Below are 19557 nucleotides of genomic sequence, written 5' to 3' on the forward strand. Positions count from 1 at the left end.
ACCTGTTGCTCTCAGCCTGTGAGACCTTTCAGGATCATCACTATGGAAAACACGGAGCAGAACCAGTGGGAGCTGGAGAAATGGCTGAAGAAGAGCCAGGGGCCTGTGGCTGGTCCCCAGCTGTGCAATATGTGTGCGAGCTCACAGGAGACAGGTACCTGCAGGCTGTCCCTGCTCCACCAGAGCCCCCAGCCCGCCTCACCCTCCGTCTCCCTTCTCTCCTGATCTGCTTGCCTCTCATCAGCCAGGGTCCCTCCCTCCAGGGCTGCCCCACCTGGAGCTGCCTGGGGTTGCCCTGGCCTGCTCCCCACTTCTTTCTTCCTACCCACACTATAGCACCAGTTTTGGTCCCATCTCCTCCTGGAAGCCTCCCCACCCACAATGAGCTTGTAGTTCAGCTTCTCCTGGAATCTACTGTTGGGATGTGAGAGAGATGTCATGGAAAGTCACGAGCTGCTCAGAGTCCCCCATGCTATCCCCTCAGCACTGTTGCCCAGCTCCACAGAGAAATAGCATTGGCCCCCCACAGGCATGGGCCCCATCTGGGTCCACAGAGAGTAAATGCATCCACTGGAACTCTGAGGGGAGAGCAATTCCCATCCAATTGCACAGCTGGAGAACTCAAGACCCTGGCCCCAAGGGTGGCCTCTAGCCCACCTCAGAGCAGCACAGAGGCAGGAGTCCCCACCTGGCTGAAGCCACCAAAGATGAGAGCAGCACAAGAGTCCTGCCCTGGCCTCGGGCATGGGTGCAGGTAGGTGCAGCCTGGAGCCCAGGGCTGGAGAGTCTCTAGGCACAGGGACCTTGCAGGGACTGCACAGATGACCCAGCTTGGGCTTTATTCCTTCCTACCATCACTGAAGGATCTGATCAGGCCCTCATCTAGATGCTGCAATCCCAGCAACCCGGAAGGCTGAGGCAGGAGGATCATGAGTTCAAAGCCAGCCTCAGCAATTCAGAGAGGCCCTAAGCAACTCAGTGAGACCCTGTCTCTAAATAAAATACAAAAAGGGCTGGGGATGTGGCTCAGTGGTTAAGCACCCTTGGGTTCAATCAATGGTACCAAAAAAAAAAGTTTGATACTGGAATATTAAAGCTATGAAACTGTTAAAGGGAAGAAGGTGGAGGACAAACAGGAACAGGGCATAACCAAATATCATATCCGCTGTCCCCTGTAGCTGCAGAGATTTGAGCAAGCCTGTGCCCCAGTTTCTTCATATGTATAGTAGGGGAAATATTATCACCCTCAAAGAGAGTCACTGCCCAGAGGATGGTGGGGGTTGGTGATAATGGTACTGATCGTATTTAATATATTGCAATTATCATTTTTATTGTTATATTCATTATTCATCATAATCAGACTGTCAATTATGAGCTGATCATTATGATGGTCACATCACTTCTGTGACCCTCCCCATAGGAGCAGGTGGCAAGAGGAGACCTGGCCCAGAAGGATGGTCACACAGTCGCTGAAGTATGACATGACTCAGTCGCACCCACTCAGGTCAGCCTAGGTATCCCCAGCTGGCTGCAAGTGACACTGTTGGGCCTGGGAGCACCTGTCCTGACATAGACATAACATGTACCAGCAGAGCCTTCAGCCTGCTGAAGCCGGGTGGGCACCTAGTCACCATGGCCACACTGCATTTGCAGCACTATATGGGCTCCGGAAAGTTCTTTGAGAGGGAGATGGTGAGAAGGCCAGGCAGGAGGCCAACCACCAGGCGCTGAGGTTCAACCACCAGCAGCTCCACTACTCTGAGGCCTGCACCATTAACGAGGGCATCCTCTTTGCTGTCATCTTGCAAAGTCCCCAGTGTCTGAGACCAGCCTGGAAGAGCTGCCCCCTAGTGGTCACAGCCAGCATTTCTGGATCTTGCTCACAGCCCCCTAAAGCAGCTGGAGTTGCTCTACCCCTTTATTCCTACTACCTGGTCCCAAGGCCACAGGGGAAAAGCAGGGCCCTTCTGACACTCTGCCCAGGGACTGTCACCCACACTCCTTCCTTGTTATCCTGCAGCAAAGATGATGGAACTAAAGTGCTCTTGCTGAACACTGTCTTGGTCTGACTTCTCCCAGAAACAGACCCGAAACAGGATTTGAGAGCAAATCATTAGTTGAGAAGGGACCCTGTGAACATCTAGAGGGGAATGGGGAGGAAAGCAGAGAAGGAGGGCAGCTGAGAAAGAGGGCATCACCCAGCCCTTCCCACTGTAGGCGCCTGGAGCTTAGTCATGCCAGGGCCTCTGGGGATGGTGCAGAGCACAGTCTGTGGATTTCCCACCCAGGGAGCCAGGTCGTGGGTCTACACCAACTCCTGTTGCCACGGCCGAGGGCTGCTGATTGGGGTGTTAATTCCCCAGCCTCTTCGGTCTGCCTGCATTGGGCAGTGCCACCCCAGAGAGAACTAAAAGACTTGCAGATGCTGGCCATGGGCAATTGGGCCAGCATGCACAGGGCACAGGGAAGAGGCACTAAGAGTGTCTGCAACTGGTGTGAAATGGGTCACTGGCTAGAGTTCCAGGTAGGTTGATCCCCTGGAGAAAGGACATAGACTTAGATTCTCAAAGCCAAAGGCACCTGCCAGAGTAATATGACTTCTACATCAAGTTCCTGCTCCCCAGTGTGAGGAGGGGACTGACTCCATCAGATGGTTCTGTGAGTTACAGAAGAGCCAGCACTGAGGCCTGGACTCCTGTCCAGGTAACAATGAGCTGGTGGCAATGCAGCTTCAAGGAGTGGTCAGCTGAGGCCAGCTATGGGGCAGGGCAGGAGCCAGGCTGCTTCATCGATGTGGCCAAGAACATAGCCTCTGACCTCTGGGAGGGCCTAGGGTCACATCTCTAGGACCATCACAAGGTTGTTAAGTCTCTGCACAACATTCTTACTCAAACAGCCAAATCTGCTCCAGCCAGCTCTCGGCATGGGCTCACCTCTTCTCTCGGAAATGTGGGCAGTGTGTCTGCATTTCTCCACCTGTTATGGTTGAGATGTGGTGTCTCCCAAAAGCTCACGTGTGAGACAAGGCAAGAAGGTTTGAGGAGAAATGATTGGGTTATAGCCTTAACCTAATCAGCGAACTGATCCCCTGACAGGGATTAACTGAGTGGTGCCTGAAGTGGTAGGGCATGTCTGGAGGAGGTGGGCATTGGGGGTGTGGCTTTGGGATATATATTTGTATCTGACAAGTGGAGTCTCTGCTTTCTGACCACCATGTGAGCTGCTTCCCTCCGTCACAGTCTTCTGCCGTGATGTTCTGCCTCACCTTGAGCCCCAAGGAACGGAGCCGACCTTCTATGGACTAAGACCTCTGAAATCGTGAGCCCTCAAATAAACTTTTCCTCCTTTACGATTGTTCTGGTTGGGTCCTTTAGTCACAGCAGAGAAAAAGCTGACTAAAACACCACCAGAGCCTGACCATTGTGAAGCTCTCCAGCGCTCTGGGAACTGTGCTGTAGCCCCTTATTGTCCTCAGCTCACAGTGTGCCAACCCTGGTCCTTGCAGCCTCCCGATGCACATGCACATGCAGTCAAGTCTCCACACTGCTTGAAACCTGAGCCTGAGGGGTAAGGTCCCAGCCTGGTAATGACCCTCCACCACACTGCTCAAGTCCTGCAACCATGAGAGGGCGACCTCTCACCTGCACGACCTTGCTACAGAGGGCTCCTGTCCCTCCTCCCTAGCACATGCTCCACTTCTGAGCAGTTTCCCACAGCTGAAGGCAGCGATGAGCACGGGGGCTTTCCGCCCAGGGGAAAGACCAGCCTCACCCCAGAGTTGTCATCATGCTGCTAAAACAGTTTTCCAAACTTCTCCTGTCATGTTCTTGGGAGACTCAGAGCCTTACTTCAGAGGACAGTAACAAGCAAGTCCTTCCTCCTCCACCAGCTACAGACTGAGTTCCTTTCCTGTGTCCTGCTGCTGATGTGGCACTGTGAGGAGGCAATGACTCACTATAACCACCAGAGGGCAGCGCAGGGCAGGAGGTCCTGGAAGCCAGGGGCCAGGAGGCCTCCTGGGCACAGTCTGGCTCAGGCAGCCTTTTGACATCCAGAGGTTCTTTTTTTTTTTTTTTTTTATTGGTTGTACACAACATTACAAAGCTCTTGACATATCATATTTCATACATTAGATTGAAGTGGGTTATGAACTCCCAATTTTACCCCAAATGCAGATTGCAGAATCATGTCGGTTACACATCCACAATTTTACATAATGCCCTATTAGTAACTGTTGTATTCTGCTACCTTTCCTATCCCCTACTCTCCCCCCTCCCCTTCCCTCATATCTTCTCTCTCTACCCCATCTACTGTAATTCATTTCTCTCCTTGTTTATTTTCCCATTCCCCTCACAACCTCTTATATGTAATTTTGTATAGCAATGAGGGTCTCCCTTCATTTCCATGCAATTTCCCTTTTCTCTCTCTTTCCCTCCCATCTCATGTCTCTGTTTAAAGTTAATCTTTTCTTCCTGCTCTTCCTCCCTACTCTGTTCATAGTTGCTCTCATTATATCAAAGAAGACATTTGGTATTTGTTTTTTAGGGATTGGCTAGCTTCACTAAGCATAATCTGCTATAGTGCCATCCATTTCCCTGCAAATTCCATGGTTTTGTCATTCTTTAGTGCTGCGTAATATTCCATGGTGTATAAATGCCACATTTTTTTATCCATTCATCTATTGAAGGGCATCTGGGTTGGTTCCACAATCTAGCTATTGTGAATTGTGCTGCTATGAACATCGATGTGGCAGTATCCCTGTAGCATGCTCTTTTAAGGTCTTCAGGGAATAGTCCGAGAAAGGCAATAGCAGGGTCAAATGGTGGTTCCATTCCCAGCTTTCCCAGGAATCTCCAAACTGCTTTCCAAATTGGCCGCACCAATTTGCAGTCCCACCAGCAATGTACAAGTGTACCCTTTTCTCCACATCCTCGCCAGCACTTGTTGTTTGACTTCATAATGGCTGCCAATCTTACTGGAGTGAGATGGTATCTTAGGGTGGTTTTGATTTGCATTTCTCTGACTGCTAGAGATGGTGAGCATTTTTTCATGTACTTGTTGATTGATTGTATGTCCTCCTCTGAGAAGTGTCTGTTCAGGTCCTTGGCCCATTTGTTGATTGGGTTATTTGTTATCTTATTGTCTAATTTTTTGAGTTCTTTGTATACTCTGGATATTAGGGCTCTAACTGAAGTGTGAGGAGTAAAAGTTTGTTCCCAGGATGTAGGCTCCCTATTTACCTCTCTTATTGTTTCTCTTGCTGAGAAAAAACTTTTTAGTTTAAGTAAGTCCCATTTGTTGATTCTTGTTATTAACTCTTGTGCAATGGGTGTCCTATTAAGGAATTTGGAGCCCGACCCCACAATATGTACATCGGAGCCAACTTTTTCTTCTATCAGACACAGAGTCTCTGATTTGACATCAAGCTCCTTGATCCATTTTGAGTTAACTTTTGTGCATGGCGAGAGAAAGGGATTCAGTTTCATTTTGTTGCATATGGATTTCCAGTTTTCCCAACACCATTTGTTGAAGATGCTATCCTTCCTCCATTGCATGCTTTTAGCCCCTTTATCAAATATAAGATAGTTGTAACTTTGTGGATTAGTCTCTGTGTCCTCTATTCTATACCATTGGTCCACCTGCCTGTTCTGGTACCAGTACCATGCTGTTTTTGTCACTATTGCTCTGTAATATAGTTTGAAATCTGGTATCGTTATACCGCCTGATTCACACTTCCTGCTTAGAAGTGCTTTTGATATTCTGGGTCTTTTATTTTTTCATATGAATTTCATGATTGCTTTATCTATTTCTACAAGAAATGCCATTGGGATTTTGATTGGCATTGCATTAAACCTATAGAGAACTTTTGGTAATATCGCCATTTTGATAATGTTAGTTCTGCCTATCCATGAACAGGGTATATTTTTCCATCTTCTAAGATCTTTCTCTCTTTAGGGTTCTGTAGTTTTCATTGTATAAATCTTTCACCTCTTTTGTTAGGTTGATTCCTAAGTATTTTATTTTTTTTGAGGATATTGTGAATGGAGTGTTTTTCCTCATTTCCGTTTCAGAAGTTTTGTCGCTGATATACAGAAATGCCTTTGATTTATGCGTGTTGATTTTATATCCTGCCACTTTGCTGAATTCATTTATTAGTTCTAGTAGTTTCTTTGTAGATCCTTTTGGGTCTTCTAGGTATAGAATCATGTCGTCCGCAAATAGTGATAATTTAAGTTCTTCTTTTCTAATTTTTATGCCTTTAATTTCTTTCGTCTGTCTAATTGCTCTGGCCAGTGTTTCGAGAACTATATTGAATAGAAGTGGAGATAGAGGGCATCCCTGTCTTGTTCTGGATTTTAGAGGGAATGCCTTCAACTTTTGTCCATTCAGAATGATGCTGGCCTGAGGCTTAGCATAGATAGCTTTTACAATGTCAAGGTAAGTTCCTGTTATCCCTAGTTTTTCTAATGTTTTGAACATAAAGAGATGCTGTACTTTGTCGAATGCTTTCTCTGCGTCTATCGAGATGATCATATGATTCTTATCTTTAAGTCTATTGATGTGGTGAATAACATTTATTGATTTCCGTATATTGAACCATCCTTGCATCCCAGGGATGAATCCTACTTGATCATGGTGCACAATTTTTTTGATGTGGGTTTTTGTATTCGATTCGCCAGAATTTTATTGAGGATTTTTGCATCTAGGTTCATTAGAGATATTGGTCTGTAGTTTTCTTTCTTTGAGGTGTCTTTGTCTGGTTTCGGAATCAGGGTGATGTTGGCCTCATAGAATGAATTTGGAAGAGCTCCCTCTTTTTCTATTTCCTGAAATAACTTGAAAAGTATTGGTATTAATTCTTCTTTAAAGGTTTTGTAAAACTCCGCTGTATACCCATCCGGTCCTGGGCTTTTCTTGGTTGGTAGTCTTTTGATTGCTTCTTCAATTTCATCCATTGATATTGGTCTGTTCAAATTGTGTGTATCCTCCTGACTCAGTCTGGGCAAATCATATGACTTAAGAAATTTATCGATGTCTTCACTATCTTCTATTTTATTGGAATATAGGTTTTCAAAATAATTTCTAATTGTCTTCTGTATTTCTGTAGCATCTGTTGTGATATTGCCTTTTTCATCCTGTATGTTAGTAATTTGAGTTCTCTCTTTTCTTCTCTTCGTTAGCATGGCTAAAGGTCTGTCGATCTTATTTATTTTTTCGAAGAACCAACTTTTAGTTTTGTTAATTTTTTCAATAGTTTCTTTTGTTTCAATTTCATTGATTTCTGCTCTGATTTTAATTATTTCTTGCCTTCTGATACATTTGCTGTTGGTTTGCTCTTCCTTTTCTACGGCTTTGAGATGAAGCATGAGCTCATTTATTTGTTGGTTTTTTCTTTTTTTGAGGAATGACCACCAGGCGATGAATTTCCCTCTTAAAACTGCTTTCACTGTGCCCCATAAATTCCGATATGTTGTGTCTGTATTTTCATTTATCTCTAAGAACTTTTTTATATCCTCCTTTATGTCTTCTGTAACCCATTGATCATTCAGTAACATATTGTTCATTTTCCATGTGATGTAGGATTTTTCCTTCCTTCTTTTATCATTGATTTCCAGTTTCATTCCATTATGATCAGATAAAATGCATGGTATTATCTCCACCCCTTTATATTTACTGAGGGTTGCCCTATGGCATAATATATGGTCTATTTTTGAGAAGGATCCATGTGCTGCTGAGAAAAAAGTATATCCATTTGATGATGGTTGATATATTCTATACATGTCAGTTAAGTCTAGGTTATTGATTGTGGTATTGAGTTCTATAGTTTCTTTATTCATCTTTTGTTTGGAGGATCTGTCCAATGGTGAGAGAGGTGTGTTGAAGTCACCCATAATTATTGTGTTGTGGTCTATTTGATTCTTGAACTTGAGGAGAATTTGTTTTATGAATGTCGCAGCACCATTATTTGGTGCATAAATATTGATAATTGTTATGTCTTGTTGGTGAATGGTTCCTTTTAACAGTATATAATGTCCTTCCTTATCCCTTTTGATTAACTTAGTCTTGAAGTCGATTTTATTCGATATGAGGATGGCCACCCCTGCTTGCTTACGAGGACCGTGTTCATGGTATATTTTTCCCATCCTTTCACCTTCAGCCTGTGTATGTCTTTTCCAATCAGATGTGTCTCCTGGAGGCAGCATATTGTTGGATTTGTTTTCTTAATCCATGATACCAGCCTATGTCGCTTTATTGGAGAGTTTAAGCCATTAACATTCAGAGTTACTATTGATATATGGTTTGTACTTCCAGCCATGTTTGATTATTTATCCTTTTTTTAAAAAATTTAGTTTGTTTCTCCATGATTATCTTTCCCCTCGCCCTCTGTCTTTACCGGGGCACTTCCCACTGATGGTTTTGGTTATTGTTTTTCATTTCTTCCTCGTGTAGTGTTTTGCTCAAAATGCTTTGCAATGCTAGTTTTCTGGCTGCAAATTCTTTTAACTTTTGTTTATCATGAAAGATTTTTATTTCGTTGTCATACCTGAAGCTTAATTTTGCTGGATACAGAATTCTTGGTTGGCATCCATTGTCTTTCAGTGTTTGAAATACATTGTTCCATGACCTTCTTGCTTTCAGCGTCTGTGATGAAAAATCCATTGTTAACCTTATTGGTTTACCCCTGAATGTAATCTGTCTCCTTTCTCTTGTAGCTTTTAATATTTTCTCTTTGTTCTGTATATTGGATATCTTCATAACAATGTGTCTTGGCGTTGGTCTACTGTGATTTTGTGTGCTTGGTGTCCTGTATGCATCTTCAATTTGTATATCTGTTTCCTTTTTTATTTCTGGAAAGTTTTCTGTAATTATTTCATTCAGCAGGTTACTCATTCCCTTGGTTTGAATCTCTGTACCTTCTTCTATCCCGATGACTCGTAAGTTTGGTTTTTTTATGTTATCCCATAACTCTTGGATGTTTTTCTCGTGATTTTTTACCAGCCTTTCTGAGTTGGCTAGACTCTTTTCAAGATGATATATTTTGTCTTCATTATCTGACGTTCTGCCTTCTACTTGCTCCACTCTGTTAGTGATACTCTCAATTGAGTTTTTAATTTGGTTTATCGTTTCCTTCATTTCTAGAATTATTGTTTGATTATTTTTTATAATCTCTATCTCCTGATAAAGATGCTTAACTTCTTCTTTTATCCGTTTATGTAATTCATTCTCAATGTGTTCTTTCGCTGCTTGAATTTGCTGTCTCGTATCCTCTTTAAGGTTCCATTCCATCTGTCTAAGGTGTTCCTTGAGTTCTTTATATGACCATTTTTCTGATGACTCTAGGTCCTCCTGAATATTTAGGCTGTCCTGCATTGTTTGTACTCCTTTTCTTCCTTGCTTTTTCAAGTTGCTCATGTTACTTCTTGTTCTGTTTGACTGCTGAGTTACTGTTTACTCCTATAAATTTATTTGATGCTTGGGAGAAAAGGTATTAGAAGGGAAGGGAAGAAGTCACTAAAGAGAATGAGAGTAAGCAGGTAGAATTCAAGGAAGGGGGAATAAGAAAATTGAAAAGAAATGAAAAGACAAAAGAAGAAAAAAAATAGGAAATAAAAAAAGAAAAAAATTTTAAAAAAATAATAATAATAAAATTAAAATTAAAATTAGAAAAAAAAATTAAAAAATGTAAATAAAAATTTAAAAAAACAACAAGAAAGAAAAATGAAAATGAAAAAAAACCCAAATCAAAAAAAAAAAAAGAGGAAAAAAAAACTAATAAATGCAATCTTAGAGTTTGATTAACTTCTCTTCCAGTAGGTGGCGCTGTGCCCACCAGGCCAAGTTTCTCCTGTCAATACGCGGGAACCAATCACTGTGCAGCAGCTCCTCCTCCCAGACTGGGCGGGTCTCCAATCCTGAGTGCCTAGGGCCTCCTCTTGTGTCTAGTCACTTCCCACTTTTCCTCTAGCCAGGCCCCTCTCACGGGTGCCGCTCACCACAATACTGGCTACACGCCAGGTCTGCTGCTCCCGGGAGCCCTGTTTTCATGAACCACTGGGCACACTCTCCCTGTTTGCCATTCCCTCAGACCCCAAGTTTGTAGAGCTTGGGGCTGAGAATCCTCAGGGAATTTTACTTGCCCTCCGGTAGCCACGCCCCCGGTAGCTGGTGCAAGAGACCTCAGTTGTCAGCACTGGTGGGGGTGGTAGCCGGGAGTTTCGCGCTGCGGGTCCTACGCCACCTCTGATTCCCTTGGTCTGGCTGTCGCGCTCACGGGAGAGCTGGGGGGGGGGGCCCTTACGGGAGAGCTGGGAGGGGCCCTTAAGGTTTCCCCGATGTGTGGAGAGGGAAGGTTAGGGAATTACACACCTGTAGCCGCAGGTTTCAATGAAGTTATCTCCTCCGCCACAGTCTAGTTCTCTGCCATGGTGGTATCTCTTGCAAATGGCGACAGTTCGTTTCCCTTTGCCAAGTGACCAATGCAACGGGTGGGTCCTTACTGTCTCTCCCAAGCCCCGTTTCAAACCTGTGGCCACTACCTATGAAGGCTCGGTTGGCATTTACCTCCGTAGGAACAGAAGGGCCGACCAGTTGTTTCAGCTGGATGGATTAGTGCTGAGTCACAGCTGTTTGTCTGCGGGAAGCAGGCAAACGGGAGCTTGAAATCAGCTGATCCGGGCTCAGTGTGTGTTCTGAGAGGCCCAGACTGTTTGCCCCAGATCCTCGCCAGCTCAGCATTGCCTAGTGATCTTTATACCCTGCAAAATCCCTCCGACCCGGATTCCTGACATTCACTCTGCTCAGGTTTTCTACAATGAATTTGCTGGAACATCTCAAGGGGAGGGGGCGGGGAGAAGATTGAATCTCTTATGCGAGCTCCCTACTGCCTGCAAACGACACCATCTCAACAAAATTCGTTCATCCAGAGGTTCTTACAGGGCTCTCCAGGCAAAGAAATCATGAGCTGACCCACTCAGAGGAGCAAGGAAGCCCTGGGACAGTCAGGGCCTTTTTGATGTTCTGCCTCACCTTGTCTCTGTGGTCCTAGGCCAAGGCTTTCTAGACCACTGTGCCTGCAAATCACATAGAGGTCTTGTTAAACCAGGAATTCTGATCTCATAGGTCAGACCCAGCAGGGCTAAGACTCTGCATTCCCAACAAGCTCCCAAGTAATACTGACATCACCCATCCAAGGGCCAGCTTAAGCAGCCAGGTGGTAAGGAATACATCTTGAATTCTGATCTGTTCCCTGTTCCTGGGCACACCCTGGAATCGGTACACCTAATTTCTATGGCTCCTATCTCCAGGCAAAAGAGGGAGGAGGTCCCAACACTCTACCCAGAAAACTTCCCCTCCCCTGCTCCCTAGGCATGGTGGGCCCTCCTCCCTCTGGTCCCGGACAGTCTCCTCTATAGACTACTTCTCAGGGTAAGGCCTGAGAGCACCCCAGAATCCTCATCTCAACAGTTCTGTTTGGGCCTGGCAGGTAGTAAGGACCCCAAGAAGGTTTGCTGCTGCTAAACTTAAACAACTAGATGTCTCCCAGGCAGATCTTCATGGCTCATGAAGAGCCCGCCTCATCACCCTGAGCTCCTGCCAGGCACAGCGGGGATTTGTTGCTGGTTTCAACTGGAGGCTTCCAGGTGCAAGGTGATGGGACTCTTCTCCCTTCTCTCTACAAAGTCAGTCACTGTGGGAGGCCGACTAGCACGTTACTGTGTCTGTCTCCCCTTCCGACCCAACCCAGTGCAGCTTTGTTGATCACTCTGACCATTGCCCTGATCTTTAGGGTGTGAGCGACTGTGTCTCTTGCATGGGCATGCCTTCCTTTACCCCATGGGTGGAGCTATGCTCACCTGTTCCTTTGTAATATTACCCCTTGCCCTGTTTGGGATAGAATGTTCCATGGAAACACCCTTTTGTATGTCCCCTTCTCTTACTGTGCCCTTGGGTGTGGCCTACCCAGGTGTCAGTCAACCTGATGACAGTGGACATCATGAAGCTAAACTCAGCCCCCTGAAACCTGACCCCTTGCCTCACTTGAATAGCTTCTCCTCAACAAAAGAGGTCAGCTGGAGCGCTCTCTCTCTCTCTCTCTCTCTCTCTCTCTCTCTCTGTCCCCTTAAGATCAGAGGAGCTGTCACAGAAACCCTAAAGAAAAAGGTATTTCTGTCTCTTGTGTGGTTATTTCGCGCAGCCCAGTTAGCCCAGTTCCTCTGGGTGACCTCTGAGTGTTTTAGTCGCATGCAACCCGGCAAGTCACCTTCATTTTCCTGGTTTGGTTGGTCTAAGGTGGGACGTGGGGCAGAGGTCCTCACTCAGGATACACATCAGACTCGCCTGGGCAGCTGTAAAAGTCCTGAGGCCCCAGACCCATAAGATCAGAACCGGGTATACACATTCCAGGCATGAGTACTTTAGATGCCCTGGTGATTCAAATGTGCAGCCAAGATTGAGTCTATGGTAAGAGCCAGTATGTCTCATATATACGCATGAAGCACATGGGGCTCTATAAAATTATAGATTCAGGCTGTGGCTCTGTGGCATATCTTGTAATCCCAGAGACTCATGCAGAAGGATCACAATTCAAGGCTAACTTCAGCAAGTTAGTGAGACCCTACCTCAAAATTTTAAAAAAATGAAAAAGGCTGGGAGGTAGCTCAGTAGGAGAGCACCCCTGAGTTCCATTCCTAGTACCAGAATAAAAAGAAACTGGGCCCAAAGGTACATGCCTGTAATCCTAGTAACTGGGGTTTGGGGATGCCTGAGGCAGGAGGATTGCAAGTTCAAGGTCAGCCTCAGCAATTTAGAAAGACCCTGTCTCAAAATAAAAAATTTAAAAATACTAGGGATGTAGCTCAGTGGTAAAGTGTTCCTGTATTCAATCTCCAATACTAAAAAAAAAGAAAAGAAAAGAAAAGAAAAGAAAAGAAAAGAAGAAAGAAAGAAAGAAAGAAAGAAAGAAAGAAAGAAAGAAAGAAAGAAAGAAAGAAAGAAAGGAAGAAAGAAAGAAAGACAGACAAAGACAGGTGCACCTGTACTGTGTCTGCTAATACACCCTGAGGTGTGTGGGAATCACCTGCTCTTTTTAGAAGCACATCCACAGAGCACTCTATAGTGCTGCCACACTTGCTTTCTGGCCTCCTGAAGAGTTTCCAGCTTGCCTGGCCCAAAGCCCCTCAAATGAGCAGGTCCAAAGGTGAACTCCCCATCCCAGACCTGCTCCTCCTCCATGTTCCATCCCAATGAGGACACTTCTGTCTGTGTCCTCACCCATACCTAACTCATGGGTGCCATGGCAGTCTCTTCCTCTGTCACCCTCTGGGCCTCACCCTCTTGATGATTCCTCTTTAAACAGCTCTGAGACCCACCCACTACCCTTATCACCTCCCCACAGCCCAGATGCTGACTCTATTGCACCTCAGTTCTGCAAGCTTCTGTGTCCACCATTTTGTTTCTGCTTCCTTCTCCACCAACCAGTGGACTCCTTGGGGCACACAGTAGGTCTTACCTGCCACACATGAGGTATTTGAGAAATGCTTTTTGCACTAAAGAAGTTAGGCAAGGGTGTCCGTGCTCTGGTCCTATCACACACAGAGTGATCTCAGGCAGCCCTTTTCCTTCCTGACCACACTCTCCTCATCTGATATTGTCCCCAGTGGGACTGTGGCTCAGTGGTAGAGTGCTTGCCTAGCATGCTTGAGGCCCTGGGTTCAATTCCCAGTACAAAGGGTAGGAGTGGGGTGAACTAAAAACAAATGCAGAACCCCAGTCCTACAGACCTGCCATTTAACACGATCCCCGGGAATCTTACGAACTCTCAGGTTTGAGATGCACTGACCTAAAAATAGAAAAGGGAGGAGGAGGAAGCAAAGGAGAAGGGGTCTTCTTTGGGCAGCCTGCTGTCCAGGCTCTGTCTCACTTCTCCACCTCAGTTCATAGGCTTCCTGTCCTCGCCCTCCTGTGGCTCCCTCCGTTTCGGGTCACATCACCCTTCGTTCATTTCCTTCATCATCACACATGATTCCATCTTTTGTCTCAACCCTGCCATTCATCCGTCACTGGAATAGAAAGTCTAACCAAGCTGGAAATGCATCCCTCTGGTTCCCTGCTCTACCCCTAGTGCTCGACAGATACTCAGTGTTTGTGGAATAAATCGAATAAGTGAACTTATCATGATAGACTTCCTGTTGCTTGGCCGTTTGAACTAAGAAGTTTCTGAAGCCATCTAATCCAATGGCTCTTCTGTTGTCACTCTTCTTCACCATCAAGCCATGTACTATTTTCAGCAAAGCATCAAGAACTCAAAAATCATTATGATGACCCTGGGGGTGGTCCTGCATTTCTAACAAACTTCCCAAGAATTCTGGGAACCATGCCGGACACAGCAAGGCCCTGGAGGTGGGGTAGATGCTGACCCTGATCAGGCCAGGAATTCCAGGTTTGGGAAAGGGCTGGGGGTGGGAGAGTGGGAAAGAAAAGAGGGTGAAATCCCAGCTTACCTGTTGCCCCTGTATGGGCTCAAGCAATTATGCAAGCTATGAAGTCCCATGAGCTGCCTTCTGCAAGCCAGAGACCCCCAAAAAACCAGTTGTGCAGTTTTAAGGCCCAAGGAGCAAACACTGGTGATGTAGATTTCAGTCTGAGCATAAAGACCTGGGAACCAGCAGCACCAAAATCAAGAGAAGACCACGGTTCCCGTCAACAGGAAGAGGGAGAGCAAATCCAACGTTCTGCCTTTCTGTCCTATTCAGGCCCTTAATAAATTGCATGACATCAAGCCAAACTGCCAGCTGCCTGAAACACTTCAAAGTATAATAAAAAAAAAAAGCATCATGGGCTAGGGCTGGGGCTCAGTGGTGGAGCACTGGCCTAGCATGTATGAGGCACTGGGTTTGATTCTTAGCAACACATAAAAATAAATAAATAAAATAAGGCATTCTGTCCATCTACAACTACCAAAAAAATTAAAAATAAACATCATAATGTCCAGAAATCACTGAAAACTATGAATCCACAGAGCACCTGTGGGAAATATAAACCTGGACTTTGGAAGCCAACCCCCACATGCTATCCCACTACTGATTGCTTTGCCACCATCTCAGGCAACCTGCTGGTTTTCCTATTGGTGATAACTCCTTAGTATGTGGGTCTCACCAACGCAGTTGACTGATTAGAGGCTAACAGGTTCACTGGAAGAGAAACTCTGCAAAGGCAGGGATTTTTGTAGGGTTTTGTTTGTTTTGTTTTGTTCAGTTTTGTACCCTTCAATGTATCCCAGCACCTGGACTGCTTTCTGTGCCAGGTTATGTGCTTAACAAATATTTGTCGAGTTGGTGGAAGAATGAAATAAAAATATTCCTAGAAGTGAAAAAATAAATTCAAAAATCACTCACCAAAGTGGGGGTTCATTACAAAGATGACCATAAATTCTTCCCTTTCCAGGAGGCACAAGTCTTAACAATGTGACTTTGGCACTCCTTCTACACCCATGTGGAGGTGATTTCTTTCCACAACACTTTCCCACCCAAAAATCTGGGTTTGGTCTCAAGGCATGTCTTGGCTGCCATGACTTTAGCAGACTCGATGCCGGCAGAGATTTGAGAAGTGTTTGCATCCAGGAGCTCCTTCCTCTCTTGCTCCTTCCTTTTTTTACCCAAAGGAGTTGAAATTTCAGGTCCACCTAAAACCTGCACACAAATGTCCATGTGACTATATTCATGGGTTGCCAAAATCTGGAAGCAAACAAGATGTCCTTCGGCAGGTGAATGGATAACTAAACCGTAATACATCAGACAATGGATTATTATGCCATGCTACAAAGAAATGAGCTGTCAAGCCACGAAAAGACACGAAGGAATTTATATGCGTATTATTAAATGCAAGAAGCCAATCTGGAAAGGCTGCGTGCCATTCCATTCCAGCCATAAAACGTTCAGGCAGAGTCATGGAGACAGAAAAGTTTTCTCTGGAGCATCTGACCAGCCCAAGAGAAATGACCAAAGAAATAGATATCGGGTGTCCCCCAATAAGTAGCCCAGCCAGAGTCAGTTCCCAGGGTATAGGGAGCCTCTAAGCCCCTTCAAGTATGGGTGAACAGCTAAGGACCACCTCGTATGTGAGGTTTTAAAGGACGTTCACCACCCCTGAGAGATGGGGATGGTGGCACAAGTATGAGACGAGAATAACAAGACCTCCACCCAGGAGGAGGGTGGCATTAACACCCCTGGGGGAGAGCTCAACCAGTGGGGGAGAAACCCCGGTGATAAATGCCCCAATCCCCTGTCCTTTGAAAGGAAACTCTCAAAGGCACCGTATGCCCTACCCAGAGCCCCCGGGAGTCAAGCTACCGTAGCATCCTCAAGGGCACAGGCTCTTGCTGGCTCTTGCTGTGGGCCTGGCTCCCTCTCCCTGCTCCTCATCTCTGCTGCCCTCCTCCTGGGACCACCTCCACCCCTCCTGGCCCTCGGCCCTGGGCTCAGGCTCTGCTACCACAAGAGGGCTTCCAGCCTGCATCCCCACAGGCCAGAGGGGAGTCTCCACAGGCAGGGGAGTTGGGTCAGCAGGGGAGGTGGCAGAGGCAGGAGCCAGCTCCCTGGAAAAAAAAGGCCAGACAGGGTTTCAAAGAGTCCCAGCTGGAACTGGACCATGAAGTTCCATAGGAAGAGCCAGGAACCTCCAAGGTTGCCAAGCCTAAAGGGTGGAGGCCTCAAAGTGCGATTTGGGCAGCCCTGGGGCCTAAAGGGGAGGAAAATGCTAGGAGGTGGGCTCGATTCCCCAGGTGTCTGATGAGTTCTGAGGGGCCCCACAGCCATGGTGGGCAGACGCCCTTCAAGAATTGGTGGGCAAGGACAGGGTAGAGGGGAGGCCTGGCCCCAGGCCCGACCCTGGTTCCAGAGCAACCACGGCGCAGCCTCTGGGTTATCATTTCCCCTCACACACGTGAGACCCTGAGTGTGGCTGCCCAGTGCGCAACACCCTTCCTTTCACAGACCCATGTCCCCGCTACATTGTGCTAATGACTCAGCCCATGCCAGCCCCAGGACCAGGTGCTGTCCCCCAGGTCAGGCAACTCCTTCCATGGAGACCCAGGAGAAGTGACAGTTCCCTGCTCAGGCAGCCTCCTCTGTCCCTTTGAGCCCCCTGAGCCCCTGTCCCCGTCCCATGCCTTCTCTCCAGAAGGTCCCTGGAGGTGTGTTTGGCAAGAGGCACAGGTGGCAGAGCCTGGTGCACACCACGTGCCCCTTCGTGTAGGCTAGGAGAGGTGCTGTGCTAGGCCCTCACCCTGCTCTGTGACTCTCTGTGACTGCATCTCCCTCCCATCACCGCCTCCATCTCTACCTCTTCTCCTCGGCCTCCTGTTCTCCATCTCTGCATCTCTGTGGCTATCTCTCTCTCCCCCTGCCTCCCTGTTCCTTCTCTCCCTCTCCCCCCTGCTCTCACCCTCTCCCTCCGTGACTCATTCCTTCTTTTCTTCAGGCTCAGCTCCCCACCCAGGCCCTGTTCCCTCCATTCTAGGAAGGATCCTGCCCTGAGCCAGATCTAGAACTTCAAGGAAGACCCCCCCCCCCCTGCTGAAGCCAGTGGCCTTTCCCAGCCTGGGCTCATTGCCTGACCACACACTCCTGGCCCAGGCCAGGTCCTCCACTGGTCCCCATCTCCACGGCAACCAACCCATCCCTTCTGGAGGGTCCTCAAACCCCCTCTGGAAGCCGGTGCCCTCTCCAGGGCCCTGACATTGGAAAGAGCAGGTTCAACCAGGTAGAGGCCAAATCTGGGCTTTTTAAATATCAGGGAATCTGGAGATCCAGAAAGGGAAACACAAGCTTCAGGCAGGGATGAGGCTGGAGTTTAGAAAGGGACACGGCCTCCATAACAGGGAGTCCCCCACCCTTTGTCCAGGGTCATGCCATGTGGCCCAAACACTCCAGCGTGCTGAGTTTGCTTTTCCTCAAGCCTCAGCCCTCCCTGTCTCGGGGACTTTGCACATGCCATTTACTCTGCAGTGTCCCTTGCCCCTGGCTATGGATGCAGCTGGCAGGACCCTCATCTTCCCCTCAGCACCACTGATCACCCCTCCCCCTCCCCCACAGGACCACACGGTTCCGCCCAGCTCTGTTGACACACCATCTCATTTCCCCACAGGCCGGAGTTCCATCAGGTCAGGGGCCAGCCTTAATTATGTCTGTGCACTGCTGCTCGCCATGCAGCAGAATATGGTGGCATCCGCAGGGGAATGAGACCCCCCTCAGTTAGCCCTTGTTCAATCAGCAAGTGGTCACTGGTCACAGGACTCTTCTCTGCAAGGGTCACTGGACATCTGAGCCACCACTCCTGCTTGTCATCATAGCACGGGGGAACAGTAGAAAGTCGAGATCACAGGTGACCCTGCCTGGGTTCCAGCCCTGTCCCTGATTTGGATCTGTAGTCCTGAGCAAGTCACTTGGCCCCTTCACTTTGATTTGTCCTATACAAACCAAGAATGATAGTGAAGGTCAGGGTTAGCAGGAGGCCAGTGGGTCTGCAGGGGCACTGAGGAGGTCCAGCCAGGTATGAGGAGCCCCAAGGAAGACAGTGGGGGGTGGGGAGATATCCCAAGAGGAAAGCAGAGCTTGGGGAGCCCCACAGTGGTCAAGAGGGATAAGGAGCCCTGGGTGAGTCTGGGGGTGCCCGGGGCCCTCTGGAGGCAGGCAGAGAGCACAGAGCCTGAGGAGGGTGAGGACCAGCAGGGCACAGAGTGCTTGGGGTGCGGGCAGGAGAGGAAGCTGAGATCTGAATAGGGCTGAACTCAGTGGTGTCAGGTGGACTGGGTGGCCCAGTGGGTGGGTGTCCTGTGGGGGTCAGCACAACACAGGCAGCTGGGGGCTTCTGCCTCAGTGTCTGTCTTTGTCACAGACAGCCTTGCAGAGGCTCGTGACCTCTCTTAGGTTGTACATGGTGCCTGGAAGCTAGAGCTAAGCACCTTCCCCCTGCATCACCTGCCCAAAACCAGAGTAAAAGTGAACTCTGCACCACTGAGCTGGAATCCAAATGGAGAGAATCTAAGAATCCATCCCAGAGGTTCAACACACAGTCCCACCTTCATAGGTTCATTGAAGTTGAGCACCCTGGAAAATACTAGAAGATAGGAGTGTCCAAGGCTCATTCAGTTTTTCAGATTTGGACTTTCAGAGTCTTCTGAGGACATCAAGTGCCTGATGAGGATGGGATGGAATGTCATCCTCAGGCACCTGGGTGAGGACTCTCCGTGATGTGCTGAACCTCCCCTCCATTGGCCTGTCTGAGCTCCAACTCTGTGGAACAGAAAGGGCCAGAGCATATGCACTATCACAGGGTCTGAGCAAGGACAGTGAGGATGCTCCCAGAACCCCCCACTCCCTGGTGAGTGGCAGAGGCCAGGACTGGATGTGGGCTTGCTCTTCTAGAAGATGGAGCCATCCATAATCAGTGTGGAGGCATCTGAGGGGCAGGAGAGGCCCCGGAGTCAAGGGTGCTCCATGGGCAGGGTGATAAGGGCTAAACACAAGGAAAGACAGCTCTGTGTTGTGACAGAGGCTG

The sequence above is a fragment of the Spermophilus citellus genome (assembly GCF_964194105.1).
Source record: "Spermophilus citellus genome assembly, chromosome: 3".
Lineage (NCBI taxonomy): Eukaryota > Metazoa > Chordata > Mammalia > Rodentia > Sciuridae > Spermophilus > Spermophilus citellus.